This window comes from Oryza sativa, chromosome 12 (assembly GCF_034140825.1).
Source record: "Oryza sativa Japonica Group chromosome 12, ASM3414082v1".
In the NCBI taxonomy this organism is placed as follows: domain Eukaryota; kingdom Viridiplantae; phylum Streptophyta; class Magnoliopsida; order Poales; family Poaceae; genus Oryza; species Oryza sativa.
Genome location: NC_089046.1, coordinates 8867221 through 8881427, shown reverse-complemented (window position 1 = coordinate 8881427; position 14207 = coordinate 8867221). Strand labels below are relative to the sequence as shown.

Genomic DNA, 14207 nt, shown 5'->3' with positions numbered 1-14207 from the left:
TTTTGTTTTTATCTTAGTGATTATGTGCATTCACTCTATTGCAATACCCAATCGGTCATGTAAAATAGGATACCCAGCTTGGATGTCAGTTAGAACTAAAAGAAATAAAAAAAAAACTGTCGATATGTGCATCATTTTTGACAAAGTTACTTCCATTCAACCATTAGTCCAAAGAGGAGCCAGCAAGAGCAAAATTGAGAACATATCAGTAATGTGTCACTAAGTAGATCTTCTAATGCATAGACATTAGACAATAGGGTTTATCCAAGTTACTGACCAAACACAGAACATCTGCTTAATACTAAAGAGATTCACCAACATCAGGAGATGCCATCTAAACTCCCAAGAACCTATTACATATTCTGAAGTTAAACATCAAGCTTTCCTAGGGTTAGTATCCCTGACCTGCCTCTCTAGCATTGCAATCTCTTCCTTGAGACCATCGATTGCTGCTTCCAGTTGAGCCTTTTGTGCTTGTTGAGCTTCAGATGCCCCTCTAACCATTTCTTCCATTCCGACTTCGCTGCTTTGGTGGAAACCTTCTTGATCTGCATTTTTGCAGGGCGTCTTAGTAGAAACTGTTTTCTTGACATGATCAGCATTTCCATCCACCAGAATGCTAGAAGAACTTTCATTGTTTCCTACAAAAGAAAAAGGATAAAAGGAATGCATTAGCAACAAATTTAGCGGTATTTCATTTGCTTCTGCTAGACTGATGTGTAGGATATAATGTCAGTTCATCAGTTACCATACCTTTCTTATTGACTTCTTGGCAATCCATGTGAGATCCTATTTCTTGGTTTGATACTGACATATCTTCATTTTCTTTTTCATCACCTTCCAAAGCAGCTAGCCTTTTCTTGTTGAGCTTGCCTCTCTTATCTGCCTCCCCTGAAGTAATGCATGCCCTCATTTCTTTAGTGGATGCTTCTGAGGTATCAATATTAATTTGAGCACTAGAGACATGAGTTACTTCAGCCAGTTCTTTTCTGAGGGTGATATCGTTTAGAACGGTAGCGTCCTCGGAATCGCAATTGTTTCGCGGCATGTCCTTCAACACTGAGTTTTCCCGCTTATCACTTGTGTTGCCTGGCTTGCTTTCCTCATTTGCCTCTCTCAATGTGGATGCTATTTTGTCCAACATGGGTGAATTCAAATGCATTGTGATCGCCTCCTCTCCCTTGCTTGTAACTTCACCAGACTCATCATCAATCTCTATGATGTCATAACATTTGCTTTGCACCCTAACTTCCTTCAATAGAGGACTACCCTGCTCACCATCTCCTGTGATAACCACCTCCCTTTTCACATCCAATTCTTGCAAGGTACATTTTGTTGTTTCCATTGGGTCTGAATTCACATGCATTGCGATCGCCTCATCTTCCTTTCTTGTAACTTCAATAGACTCATCATCATTGATATCTATGATGTCATAACATTTGCTATGAACCCTTACTTCCTTCAATACTGGACTACCCTGCTCACTATTTCCTGTGATAACCACCTCCCTTTTCGCATCCAATTCTTGCAAGGTACATTTTGTTGTTTCCATTGGGTCTGAATTCACATGCATTGCGATCGCCTCATCTTCCTTTCTTGTAACTTCAATAGACTCATCATCATTGATCTCTATGATGTCATAACATTTGCTATGAACCCTTACTTCCTTCAATAGTGGACTACCCTGCTCACCATTTCCTGTGATAACCACCTCCCTTTTCACATCCAATTTTTGCAAGGTACATTTTGTTGTTTCCATTGGGTCTGAACTCAGATAAATAGTATTCATCTCATCGTCCTTGCTTGAGAGTTCTTCATCGAATTCATCATCACTGATCACCATGACGTCTTTGGGTATTGACTTCCGAGTAACTGAAGCTGCAGGTCCAATGGCTTTGTTGCTGTCGTCGCTTGCTGCATCCTCGACGAGGCAACAGACCTCTGATTCACCATCTCCTGTATTGCTGTTTTTCTTATCTTCTGCGATAACATGGTCTGATGCTTCATCTTCACCAACTGTAGTCTCCAAAACTGCCTCTGCATCAGACAAAGCTTGCTGAGTACTTTTATGGAGAGGTGATCCATTTCCACCATTCCTTGCCCAGCTTGCCATCGAATCCTTCCCAATTCCAACAATTTCCACATGATTGGAACTCCCGTTCACCATCATGGTGATACTGTTCTGTCTGTCAATGAGAGGGATCTCATCCTCTGGATCCTCTGCAATCTCCAAATGCCGCCTTTTGCCAGAGTCTCCATCAACAAAACCTTCAGCCTTCCTTTTTCTTGGACAATCAACACCATCAAGTTGCTTCATCTTTGCAGCATTAGCAACAGCAGCCGCACACGCCGACGAATACGGCTCCCACCATTGCGCATACTCAACCGTCACACCGGGTTCATGGCGAGGAAGAGTGAACTTAACATCCTGAGGCTCCATCTTGTATGTTGCCCAAGCAACACTTGAATTTGAGCTGGCACGGGGGACGTTCCCGGGAACGTCCTGATCGAAGCCCAGCTGCCTTGCGACACGGTGCGGGAGGTAGTGCTCGACGCAGCGCAGGCCGACAAGCTCGCAGGGGCGCAGGCAATGCGCGAACGACAACAATTCCCTACTCCGGGCAATGTCCCGGCCATGAATCCAGATGCCAACCTTGTCGAGCTGCAATGCGAAGCCACTGCTTCCGTATGGCCTCCACTCAAACTCCATTGGTGACATGAGCACCGCGTGGATGTGCGCTGGCTGGAGCTCCGTTCGCGCGTTGTGCCACCGGGCAGCCCATGGCGGTGGCGCGCCATGGCCGTCGGCGGTGGCGTGAGCAGAGGTCGCCGCCTTGTCGGGGCGTAGCTCCGGGAAGCGCTCCCAGGCCCAGAGCTGGACGACGTGCAGCGGCGCCCAGGCCACGAACGGGTGGCGCCACTTGGTGCTGGAGGCGAGGTGGCACTTGAGCGCGGTGAGGTCGTTGTAGATGCTGGCGAGCGCGGCGGGCGCGAGCGCCACGCTCTGGCCGCGCGGCGAGGGGGAAGACCTGCGGCCGGACCGCCTTGAACGGCGGCGCCGGGAGCACGTACAGCGAGAGCCACGTGGCCAGGAACGCGCCGTGCTCGAGCAGCGATTGCGCCTCCGCCTCCGTGTCTTCTCCGTCGCCGTCGCCGCCGTCGCGCCCGAGGAAGTGGTGGAGCCACGTGGAATACGTGGAGTTCTTACACTTGCTCCGGTGCAGCGCCGCCCGGACGGCCTCGAGCGCGGCGTCGTCGCCGGCGAGCGTGCCCGGCAGCCGCGCGGTGACGGGCGCGCCGAGCAGCGGCAGCCCGCCGAGCACGGCCGCGTCCTCCAGCGTCACCGTCGCCTCCCCCCACGGGAAGGCGAACGAGCTCGTCGCCCCACACCAGAACGCGGCGAGCTGGAGCACCAACCAGCCGTCCCGGCGCACCGGGCACGCGGCGGCGGTGGCGAGCACGGCGTCCAGGATCCCAACCTCCCGCCACAGCGGCTCGTGCCGCGGCCGGAGCCTCTCCACCCACCGCCGCCACAGGGCGGACGAGCACGGCCACCCACAGAACTCGACGCGGTGGCCGTCGCCAAGAACCGGGCCCGCGCAGGGGGCACAGCCGGGGAGAGCAGCGGCGGTGGCGCCCGCGCGGGGGAGGAGGAAGCACGCCGATCGGGCGACGGCGGCGGCCCCGGCGCGGGAGATGATTGCGGCGGTGGATTCCTCGACCAGCGGCGTTTCCTCGTCGGCGGGCATTGCGGTGGTCGGCGGAGGTGGGTTTTGGTGTGGTTTGGGGTTTTGAGTGAAGAAGAGTGAAGAGGAGTGATTGGACTGGCAGGAGCTTCCTTCCTGCACTCAAGTGCGCTGCAGCCTGCAGACCTGCAGTAGTAGTCGGTAAGAACGTGCGAGGTAGTCTAGCCGTGTTTACTTACAAGATAATTTTTCAAACTTCCAATTTTTTCTTCACATCAAGGCTATGTTTAGTTCATACTAAACTTCCCCCCAACTCCTAACTTTCCACTCCTAACTTTCCATCACATCACATCACATCCAAAACTTTCCTACACACATAAACTCCTAACTTTTTTCTCTAAACTACCAACTTTTCCCAAACTTCTCCCTAATTTCAGGAACTAAACACATCCCAAAACTTTTCTACACACAAACTTCCAACTTTTCCGTCACATCGTTTCAATTTCAACTAAACTTTCAATTTTGGTATGAACTAAACACAGCCTTTGGCTTAGGCTAAGTTTAGTTTCAAAATTTTTCTTCAAACTTTCAACTTTTCCATCACATCAAAACTTTTCTACATACATAAACTTTCAACTTTTCCGTCACATCGCTCCAATTTTAACCAAACTTTCAATTTTGGCGTGAACTAAACACACCCTTATCTAGTATTGCCAAAAATTTCAGGGTAACTTTGAAACCCTGAATTGAGAAAGCACGTAAATAGAAAAAACATAAAAATAGAATGTCGTATTTTTTGGATTTCTATAGGATTTTGAAACATACGAAAAGTCTCCAAACTATCTTATTTTTTTAACTTAAAGTAGTACCAGGACTTTACCTCACAGTGTGATTTTCATTAAAAGCAAAAAAATTACAATTACAAGGAAAAAGAACAGAAAAACACCAGAAATTACAAAAGTTGTAACTAAGCCTGCTAGTGGGGTGGCTTGATTTTTCCTTGAGTGAAATGGGTTGGATGCTAATTTGGATGGTGGTAGTTGAATTCAAGTGGGTTGATATTAATTTTGGATTGGAGTGGGTTGGCCTATGAAGAATTGAGGTTTGGACTGGAGTGGATACAGGTTGGCCTGTGAAGACAATCCATGGACTCAGCCCATGGGTTAGCCCCCAAAAGACACCCAAACCCTAGACTCCACTCCCGAACTCCCGAATTCCGATAGAAAACCCTTGCCCGTGCAGAGTGCGCCGCAACCGCCGCGCGCCGCCAGCTCCGCTAGCCGCGGCCTCGAGCCGCCACCGCCACGAGCCGCCACCACTATGAGCCGCCACCGCCATGCGCCGCCACCGCCGAGCGCTGCTACCGTCACCGGACTCACTCCCGGTCTGCAAGGAGGAGCTGCCGAGAGGGAGGTCGCTTCTACTACGCCGTGACCCGCTCGCCGTCACCGCCGCGCGCCGCCACCATCTCCAGACTTGCTCCCGTTCTGCAAGGAGGAGGCCGCCGAGAGCCCGAGAGGGAGGTCGCTTCAGGCTTCTACAAGGAGGAGGTCGCTTCAAGAAAAGGGGAGGTGGCGGCGGGATTGGGTAGGCGCAGTCGCTCGGCATCCTGCTCTCCACCCTCGATAACCTCGCCATCGACCACCCACGCATCGACCTCGCCATCGACGGCGCCAACGAGGTTTTGACCTTTTTTTCACTTCTTTTGGATTAATTCAGTTCCATGCTGATTGCTGTTCAGGCTTCCATTGCTGCTTTCGACGTGGGAAGGTTTGACTTAATATTAATCCTATTTTGGTTGTCCTGCAATCACTTTTACCTTTGCTAACTTCCCTCGCGAGAAAAAAAGTTGTATCTTCATGAAGAAAGTAGGAAAAAAAAGGAAACTTTCCAGATTATAAAAACTTATTACTCCCTCCGTTTCCCTCCGTTTCACAATGTAAGTCATTCTAATATTTCTCACATTCATATTGATGTTAATGATTCTAGACATATATATTTATCTAGATTCATTAACATCAATATGAATGTGGGAAATGCTAGAATGACTTATATTGTGAAATGTAGGAAGTAGTTGTCAGTTCTTGATTATGCTGTTAGTGGCATGAACTTCAATGATAGTCAACCATGGAAAAAATTTGCCCCCATTGTACTCCTGGATGGTTGGGAGGACAATCTGCCCTCTTTTTTTTTGTCATGCAGATTAGCTTGTAGCATTCGGGAGAGTCTATCTTTGTCATTTTCTTTTTCTGCTGTGTAGATTTGCATCTGAAAAGTGGATAATTTAGCAAGATTATACCATGATTTGCAGATATTAATCCCTCCCATATGTAATATATGTCATTAGTAAAAGGAAACTTAGGCGTATGTTGGTTCAAAGCATTATATATTTATAACTAGAGGTTTATGTTGGATCTGAATGACTATCTCCTAACTCTGTTGATTATCACTATTCTTATTACTTTTCGCACTTATCTCTGTTTATACTGATATTGTCATGGACTCATGGTGGCATGGTGCTTATCATTTCACTAGTTTTTAGCACAAGCAGTAAATGTAAATATTAATTCTGCACAAGTATATTAATTTTCTAGTCTTGTCAAACACAGGTTTATTAAACATGTCTATGCAAAATTCTGAAAGTTCATCTGCCAATAGCTCTAGCCATGAATTGCCTTCACAAACACGTAAAAGAGCAAAAGTGTGGGAACATTTTGAGCAGGAGCTTGTCATGATAGATGGCCTTCCAAAAGCACAATGCAAATATTGTTGATTAATGTTTTCAGCGACTAGAAAATAAGGAACTAGCCATCTCATAAACCATATTATTTAATCTTATCCACTAGTTGATGGTGAAGTTAGAAATAGGTTTATATCAACAATTAGGAAAAAACCTGTGGAAAATTTCGTGTTTGATCTAAAAAAACTAAAGAGCTTATGATAAAATATTTCATCCATGCTGAGATACCATTCCATAAAATTGAGGATCCCTACTTGGATGATTGGATGGCGTCCATGCAGCCAACCTTTAAACTTGTGGGCCGTCAATCAATCCGTGACAAGATTTACAACTATTACAATAGGCTGAAACAAGAATTGCATGCTGAATTAGAAAATCTTGATTCGCGTGTATGCCTAACATCGGACATGTGGACCTCAAATCAAAACTTAGGATACATGGTTGTCACGGCCCATTATGTTGATGCAGTATTCAAAATAAAAAGAAAATTATAAGTTTGAAGCCTCTGAAGTATTCACACACTAGTTTTGCAATTGAAGAAGCCATGATGAGGTGTTTGACTGAGTGGGGCTTAAGTAGCAAGCTGTTCACCTTGACTTTAGACAATGCTAGTAACAACACCGTTGCTTGTCAAGAATTAGTGAAAACTCTTAAGGATGAGTTGGTTTTGGAAGGTAAACAGTTTCATGTGAGGTGTTGTGCACACATCTTCAATTTGTTGGTTCAAGATGGAATGAGGGTGATTCATGTGGCAATAGATAAGATCCGTGAGATCCTAAAGTACATTGAGCATTCACCCTCACGCATTCAAGCGTTTAATTCAATTGCTTCTAGTAAAAGTCTTCCTCCAAAATCTGGTTTCGCTCTTGATGTACCAACCCATTGGAACTCGACCTTCAAGATGATTAGAGAAATATTGTCTTACAAAGCTGTCTTCAATAGCTATACCTCTGAAAATTGTGAAGTTCTACCAACTGACCAAGAATGGTTGCAGGCTGAATCAAGAGTGAAGTGCATCAGCGGTCCCTAAACTTGTGCGGATGTGTCATCTAGGTCCCTAAACTCTCAAAATGTATTTTTATGTCCCTAAACTTGTCTTAGGTGTCATATAGGTCCAAACGGGCACCGACCCGCTCCATCCGCTGACGTGGCATGCCACGGTAGCGCCTACGTATCAGTGGGGACTCACATGTCAGTCATATTTATAATATGATATGATAACAATATTTACAGAAAGAACCTTACATGTTTTAAACTTACTCTAATCAAATCCTGTACGTGCTAATGGAGCGGAGCCCACCTGTCATAGGCACAGGGAGAAAGCAGCAGCAGCCGCAGAGTTCGCCGGCCGGCGTTCCTTCAAGACGATGCCGTTGACGAACGGCGATTCTTCGGCCGACACAACCACAAGAAGAAATGCTGAGGACTTCCTTGTGATCCTGTTGAAGGTGGTCTCGTCGCTAGAGGTGGCCGGAATCGATGCCAGTGGTGTCGCGAGCGGCGGTGGTCTTCAATACGCCTGTGCATGTAGAGTCCCAGCCCGATTTAGTGCAAAAAAATGCATGCATGCGAGTCTAGCAGGTCCCTGAGTGCTCACTGGAACTTGATTGCGGCATGGCGAGGTCTGGGTAACAGCGGTAATGGAAAAGACAGCCCGGCGGTGGTGGATAACGTCGGCTTCACGGCGACGGCTCGCTTGAGCGGTGGAATGCTTAGAGAAGGTGCATGGGTGGTTAGTGAGGTCCCTAAAGAGTTGCATGCACGATTAATTAGTCCGTGGCTCACCGGGGAGAGAGGAATTGGCGATGGCACTCGGCGACCGGAGTTGGAGAAGATGACGGCGATCTCCCTCGTCTGTGCACGATTCTTAAAATTTCTTGAGGGCTTTTGGCCATGATGGTGAGGCGATGACTTTGGCGCGATGGCTTGGCTTGAGATGGACCATGTCGACCGGAACAGCGACGACGTCATGGCGGCGGCGCCTGGTGCGAGTTCCGGAGCTCTCATGGGCAAGGTCGCGTTTCCGTTGCTGCAGTGGATAAAACGAGATGGGGTCAAAAGGAGATTTGCTCGGCATGATGTGGGAAGTTTGGAATGGGAAAGATTTGGCGATAGAGACGACTTGTCGGCAACAGCGAGCGTCATCTTCTTCACGATTGACGACGAGAATGTGGGCGACGGAGAGGCATAGGGCTCTCTCTCGTCCGAGTAGTTCGGCTCCAGAAGAATGTAGAAGAGAAGGCGACACGTCTGAGGAAGAAAAGGGAGGAGCTCAGCGTTGCCACGTCCTGGCCACGCGTGATGCGTCGAGCACCGCCGGCGTCTCTCTTTCCTGCTCTCTCTCTCTCTCTCTTGGCTCCCAGGGCGGTGGAGATGATGCACAGAGCTGACATGTGGGTCCCAACTGACCCGTAGCGTTACCGTGGACACCACGTCAGCGGATGGAGCAGATCGGAGCCCGTTTGGACCTATATGATACCAAAGACAAGTTCGGGGACCCAAAAATGCATTTTGAGAGTTTAAGGATCCAGATGACACACCCACACAAGTTTAGGTACCGCTGGTGCACTTCACTCCTGAATCAATATGTGAATTTCTTAAGGCTTTTGAAGAGGTTACTAGAGGTGTGTCAGTGTTGGCAGCTGTTAAGTACCAAATTAACGCCGTCAATACCTGCATAAGACCATAAATATAAAACATCCAACATAGTGGTAGGGTTTATTCCTAACAATTTCCATGAGTGTTGGTGTATATTCATATGCAGGTGACAAACAACCTAAGTTGAGAAGAAATATATATGAAGGAGGAGGAGAATCAAACTCGTATCCGAACTTATGGAGTTTTGGACACAAAAACCCAATTAAACACCTCCAAATGGGCCAAACATCCATACCAATAAAATGAGGGGCCCAAAATGAGTGTCCAGGCCGAAAACCGGGGCCAACGGAGCCAGCCAGGGTTCGGCCGAACCCTGACAGAGGCCACTGGCCTAGGCCCAGTTTGCGTTTAGTAGCAAACCGCTCCCCAATGATGGTTATGGGCGTTTTCACCGGTGGAAACCGTCATAAAATGGACACTTGGCTCATGGAGGATGAAGATGCCCATTGGATGCCATGGAGGATCTCTACACTCCCAAGCAAACTCACACTATAAATACCCCTCTCATCCTTCATTCCAACACACACCAAAGCATGAGCTGAATTACAAGAGACTCTATTGTACTTTTTTGTATACTAGATTAGGGAGAGAGTAGAGTAGAGGAAGTCGGAGAAATTCCGGAGTTGTCGGTAATCCTCTTCTTATTTCTTTTATTTTGTTAATTACTTCTGTTTTAATTGAATATCATTCTGAGTAATTAAGATTTATTCCGTGAGAGTTACCTCTTAGTTAGTTTTAATCAACGTACGAAACATTGTTCACTATAGTCCATTAAAATATAGTGATTGCTTGAGAGAGTTATAAACACTAAAGTAGTTATTAACTGCGCAGACGTGGTGGCTGGGTAGTTAATTTCTTATGTTTGCTTCGTATCCCAAAGTAGGTTTGAGGTAGGTGTAGAGGTGGTGACAGAACTCAAGTACACTAAAGTCCTCTCTATCCAGGTACGTTGTAGAGCCATATCTGGGAGCAGTGGGCTGACCAGCGCCTGAAGCACCGCGTTAGGATTAAATAGAGGTTTTTGTAGATACTGTCTCTCACTAGTAAATCCTCTCTACCTTTAGCCTATCTTAACTTCATGTCCTTAATGAATCTGGAGAAGAGCTGACACACACGTTCTCTGTGGAAATCGATACCTTGGAATACTCCTGGGTGAAGTGCTACATCGGTATCTTCTGTGCGCTTGCGGATTCTATCTGTGACTTTAAGAAATACCAACAGTCAGCTCATAGGACACCAGCTGCACACACATTCTTGCCCCATATTCTTTGTATATGTCATGCTTTAAGTGATCCTGATTGGCAAACCAGCGATGTTTTGACACGATTGGCTGGTCCTATGCACACTAAGTTTGCAAAATATTGAGATGAAAAATTGGCAAACAACTCCAATTTGGCACTTGTTATTACCACTGTGTTAGATCCAAGAAGGAAAAGAGACTATTTAGATTTTTTTTTTTATGAGAAAGTGTCTCCCCATGGGTTTAATGTTGAAAGTAAGGTGGACTCTATTATAGAGGAGATGAAATCATACTTTCGTGTATACGAAGGAATTGCAAGAAAAAGGAGTGTATCCTACATGTCACAGTCTAATGAGGGAGTGTTGTAGGCTCACTAGTTTTGGGCAAAAGAAAGCTTAGAGCATGAATTCACCCTCTTCAAGTCAAACTGGAAGGTTGCACGTACTCACAAGACAAAGATTGATACATATTTAGAAGTGTGTGAGGATGATAGTGAGGATTTTGATGTTTTGGCATGGTGGAAGAAAAATGCCAAGAAGTTTCCTGTGTTGGCAATTATGGCTCGAGACTTTCTTGCAATTCCACTTAGCACTGTGCCCTCAGAGTCTGCTTTCAGCAGTGGAGGAAGGATTCTTGGAAACACAAGAAGTTCATTGACACCAGAGATGCTCGAGGCACTTGTTTGTGCGAAAGATTAGCTGTATAGGTGCTCGAGGCACTTGTTTGTGCTAGACTTTCTTACAATTCCACTTAGCACCGTGCCCTCAGAGTCTGATTTCAGCAGTGGAGGAAGGATTCTTGGAGACACAAGAAGTTCATTCAGAGATGCTCGAGGCACTTGTTTGTGCGAAAGATTAGCTATATAGGTGCTCGAGGCACTTGTTTATGCGAAAGATTAGCTGTATAGAGCCAAAAAACAGGGGGATTAAAGGTATAATATCTGTCACATTTGCTTATTTATTGGACCATTGCTGCTGCCTTGATTTAGGAATATTAGCAGTTACTCCTAGAACTTTTACATTTTAGCAGTTATTTAAAAAATGCATAAGTCCCTATGTTATATGTATATGTGTGTGCTTAGACTTGTGATTGACTTGGTTTGTCTAAAGGTAGTACAGCACCTCTAGCTTGCTGCATGTTGATGTTTACGACAACACTGTATTGTAATGTGCAGTGCATTAATTAGTTAACAATTCTATAACTATTTGTCAAGTGATGGTCCTCTACCAGGCCAAATCCTTGCATGTTTTGTGGTGTATATACTTTCAGCTCTCCTTTTGACAACTCCGGTTCTTTTGTGGTGAGCCAACTAACCATTGTGAAGAATATGTAATTTGGGTAGGAGGATTTCTTTTGGCTAGGGGAAGTATGTAATTGGCATTATCAATAGTTCTTTTAAATAGCATGAAAAATCTATGTAATTCACATTTGGCTTTTAAATAGTGCTGGAAATCTGTAGTGCTGGAAACCTCATGTATCGATAAATTAGATTAGACATTTTTTATGCTTCTCTCGTGTGGCAATATATTGCCAAATTTTTACGGTGAGGAACTGATTGTTCTTGTTGTGATAAATCATAAATGAGAATAACTTACTACATTTCTTTGATGGTGTTATGTTCTTTCAGGTATTTGCTTCCTGTAATCAAAGAACTGTAACAGTTTCCGTGATTTGTGGCTCATGTGAGGTTCTTCATGTTGACAAGTTTAGAGAAGAAACTAAGGGAAGTCAGGTTGTCAGTAGTAAACTACATCCAATTTTCCTCTGCAAGTTTGTCTTTTTGATGCTTTGTCTTGAATTAGTTGGTGAATAATGAGTTAAAATTTGAAATCAAATCCTTTAAAAAATTTAATATTAACTAATATACATTTGTTGGAACCTGGCTGTGCAACCAACCCATTGGGCAGCCATAGCCCTACCTTACTTGGAGAAAATAGTTGACTTGGCTTGCAAGAATCGCACTCTTGGAATAGAAATATTTTATCATGATCTTTTTTTTATGTAACAAACATTTGAAACTTGCATTATCTAATACATTATCCTACTTGGCCTTGATTCATGTCAATGCATATATTGAATATAGTACCAAACTACCGAACATAAAGGCCACTTCCTCCAGGGTCATTCAATTGTCAAAATATTTTTTCTCAAAATGTGACAAAGGGCAAAGGAGATTTGTAATAGTTGTCCAAATTTTTCCCTTCACACAACCTAGTCATATGAGACTATTGTAAGGTTAGAAGGCAAGTTAGAAGGAGTGTTACTAGCTTATCTTTTTATAAATGAATTACCACAAATTATAGTGAGAAATAGTTGCAGCTAACAAATTATTTGGGATCCAAGTCAAAGAATTAATCGGAGCATATAGTGATCTTGTCTACTCTGCTTTGATATTTGTAATTTGCTGATCTTTTTTCAGTATAATATCTGATTGATCTCCATATTAGTCTAAGTCACTATTATATGTTGGCATCTCACCCATGCTTAACATATTTGTAATTATATTCTCCAGCTGATTGACTGATCAGAAGATGGATACTACTTAACAAGTGACTCCCCAATACCTCAGGGAGAGATTGTCATTGGTGGTCCTAATGTAATTTCAAGAATGAAGCTAAAACGAATGAAGTATTCTAGCTCCTCCGAACTGCAAAAGTAGCAAGTATTTGCTTGCCCAATCATATGAGTTGTGTATTCATGTAATATTAAGAAAGTTCAGTAAAGTCTGATTAATTTAGGCTGTGCTCAGCGAAGTGAGCATAGCTCAACTGGTTAGGTTCCTTGTGGTGGAACCAGCCCACCCGGGTTCAAATCCTAGATTTGACACGGGTGCTCGCATTTACGGCTAATTATTCTTTCAGTGGTAGGCGACGTACCCGTCGACAGCGAGGCGCCTGTGGTGACTTCGTCAATCTCAAGATATGCCGGCCCAGTCTTCCGGAGGTGCTCATAGGAGTAGGGTGTGCGTGTGTGCGTTCATAGGGGTGAGTGTGCGCATGTTGTGAGCGCCTGCGTTTGTACTGTGTTTCTCAAAAAAAAAAATTAGGCTGTGCTCAGTTAATTTTCATCTGGATTTATTTGCAAATTTAATGAGAAGCATGACGTATATATTATTGTTTGACCATTTGTCTTCTTGCTGCTTTTTTCATACATCGTTGTTTTGAATTGTTGTGCTGCACTGCTGCTGTGTTGGCGCAGACCAAAGAAAACAAGGCTACATGCATACTTGGCGGGTTGGTCATGGGTAGGATCCATGGGTTGGCATACGGGTTCAACTTATGGATTGGACTGTTGTTGAAATTATAAGCATATAATGATTTAATTTATTCCATAAATAAATCAAGACATTGCAGATGTAAACTAGCATGAACGTATCATTAGATCTACACATGTAAACTAAGCAGTAAAATATGAACAGATCAAATATGCGTAACATATCGAACACGTACCGAGGTGGCGAAAAGATCGATTGCTCGGCAAGAACTACTCGCGGCTGTGGGCGTCGACGAAGGCGCGCAGCACGCGAGCGGAGAGAAAGGCGAGCCGTCACGGACGAACAGGGAGCAGTCGCGCGAAGCGCTTCCGAAAAACCTTATTGCCGCCTTCTCCCGGTGCAGGACGTCGAATCCAGAGGTTCTGGAGACCTGCTCTCCCGATCGCCGGTGCACGCCGACGAGCGGGATGGAGTAGTCTACGAGCGACGGCGCAGCACAGAGTAGGAGGCAAACCCTAGATTGATTTCGCGTATGTTGTGTGAAGGCGGCGGCTCGGTTTATATAGAGATAGGTCGCTTGATCAGGGCGCCCGCAGCACCAGATTTTTCGGAATGTTTCCAAAACAAAACAAATCCGAATTTCCGCAGCAAAACAAAACTGCAAAAGGA

General features: G+C 45.1%; 1 long non-coding RNA gene and 1 pseudogene across 1 annotated transcript; one reads left to right on the top strand and one right to left on the bottom strand.

The window, feature by feature from the left end:
• Window positions 1-203: 203 nt before the first annotated feature.
• Window positions 204-3839, bottom strand: LOC107277211 (uncharacterized; annotated as a pseudogene).
• A 1050-nt stretch (window positions 3840-4889) lies between these two features.
• Window positions 4890-13448, top strand: LOC107279644 (uncharacterized). Its single transcript, XR_003239967.2, has 3 exons — window positions 4890-5367; window positions 11952-12056; window positions 12837-13448. It is a non-coding gene; the product is annotated as an uncharacterized lncRNA (long non-coding RNA).
• The last annotated feature ends 759 nt before the right edge of the window (window positions 13449-14207 follow it).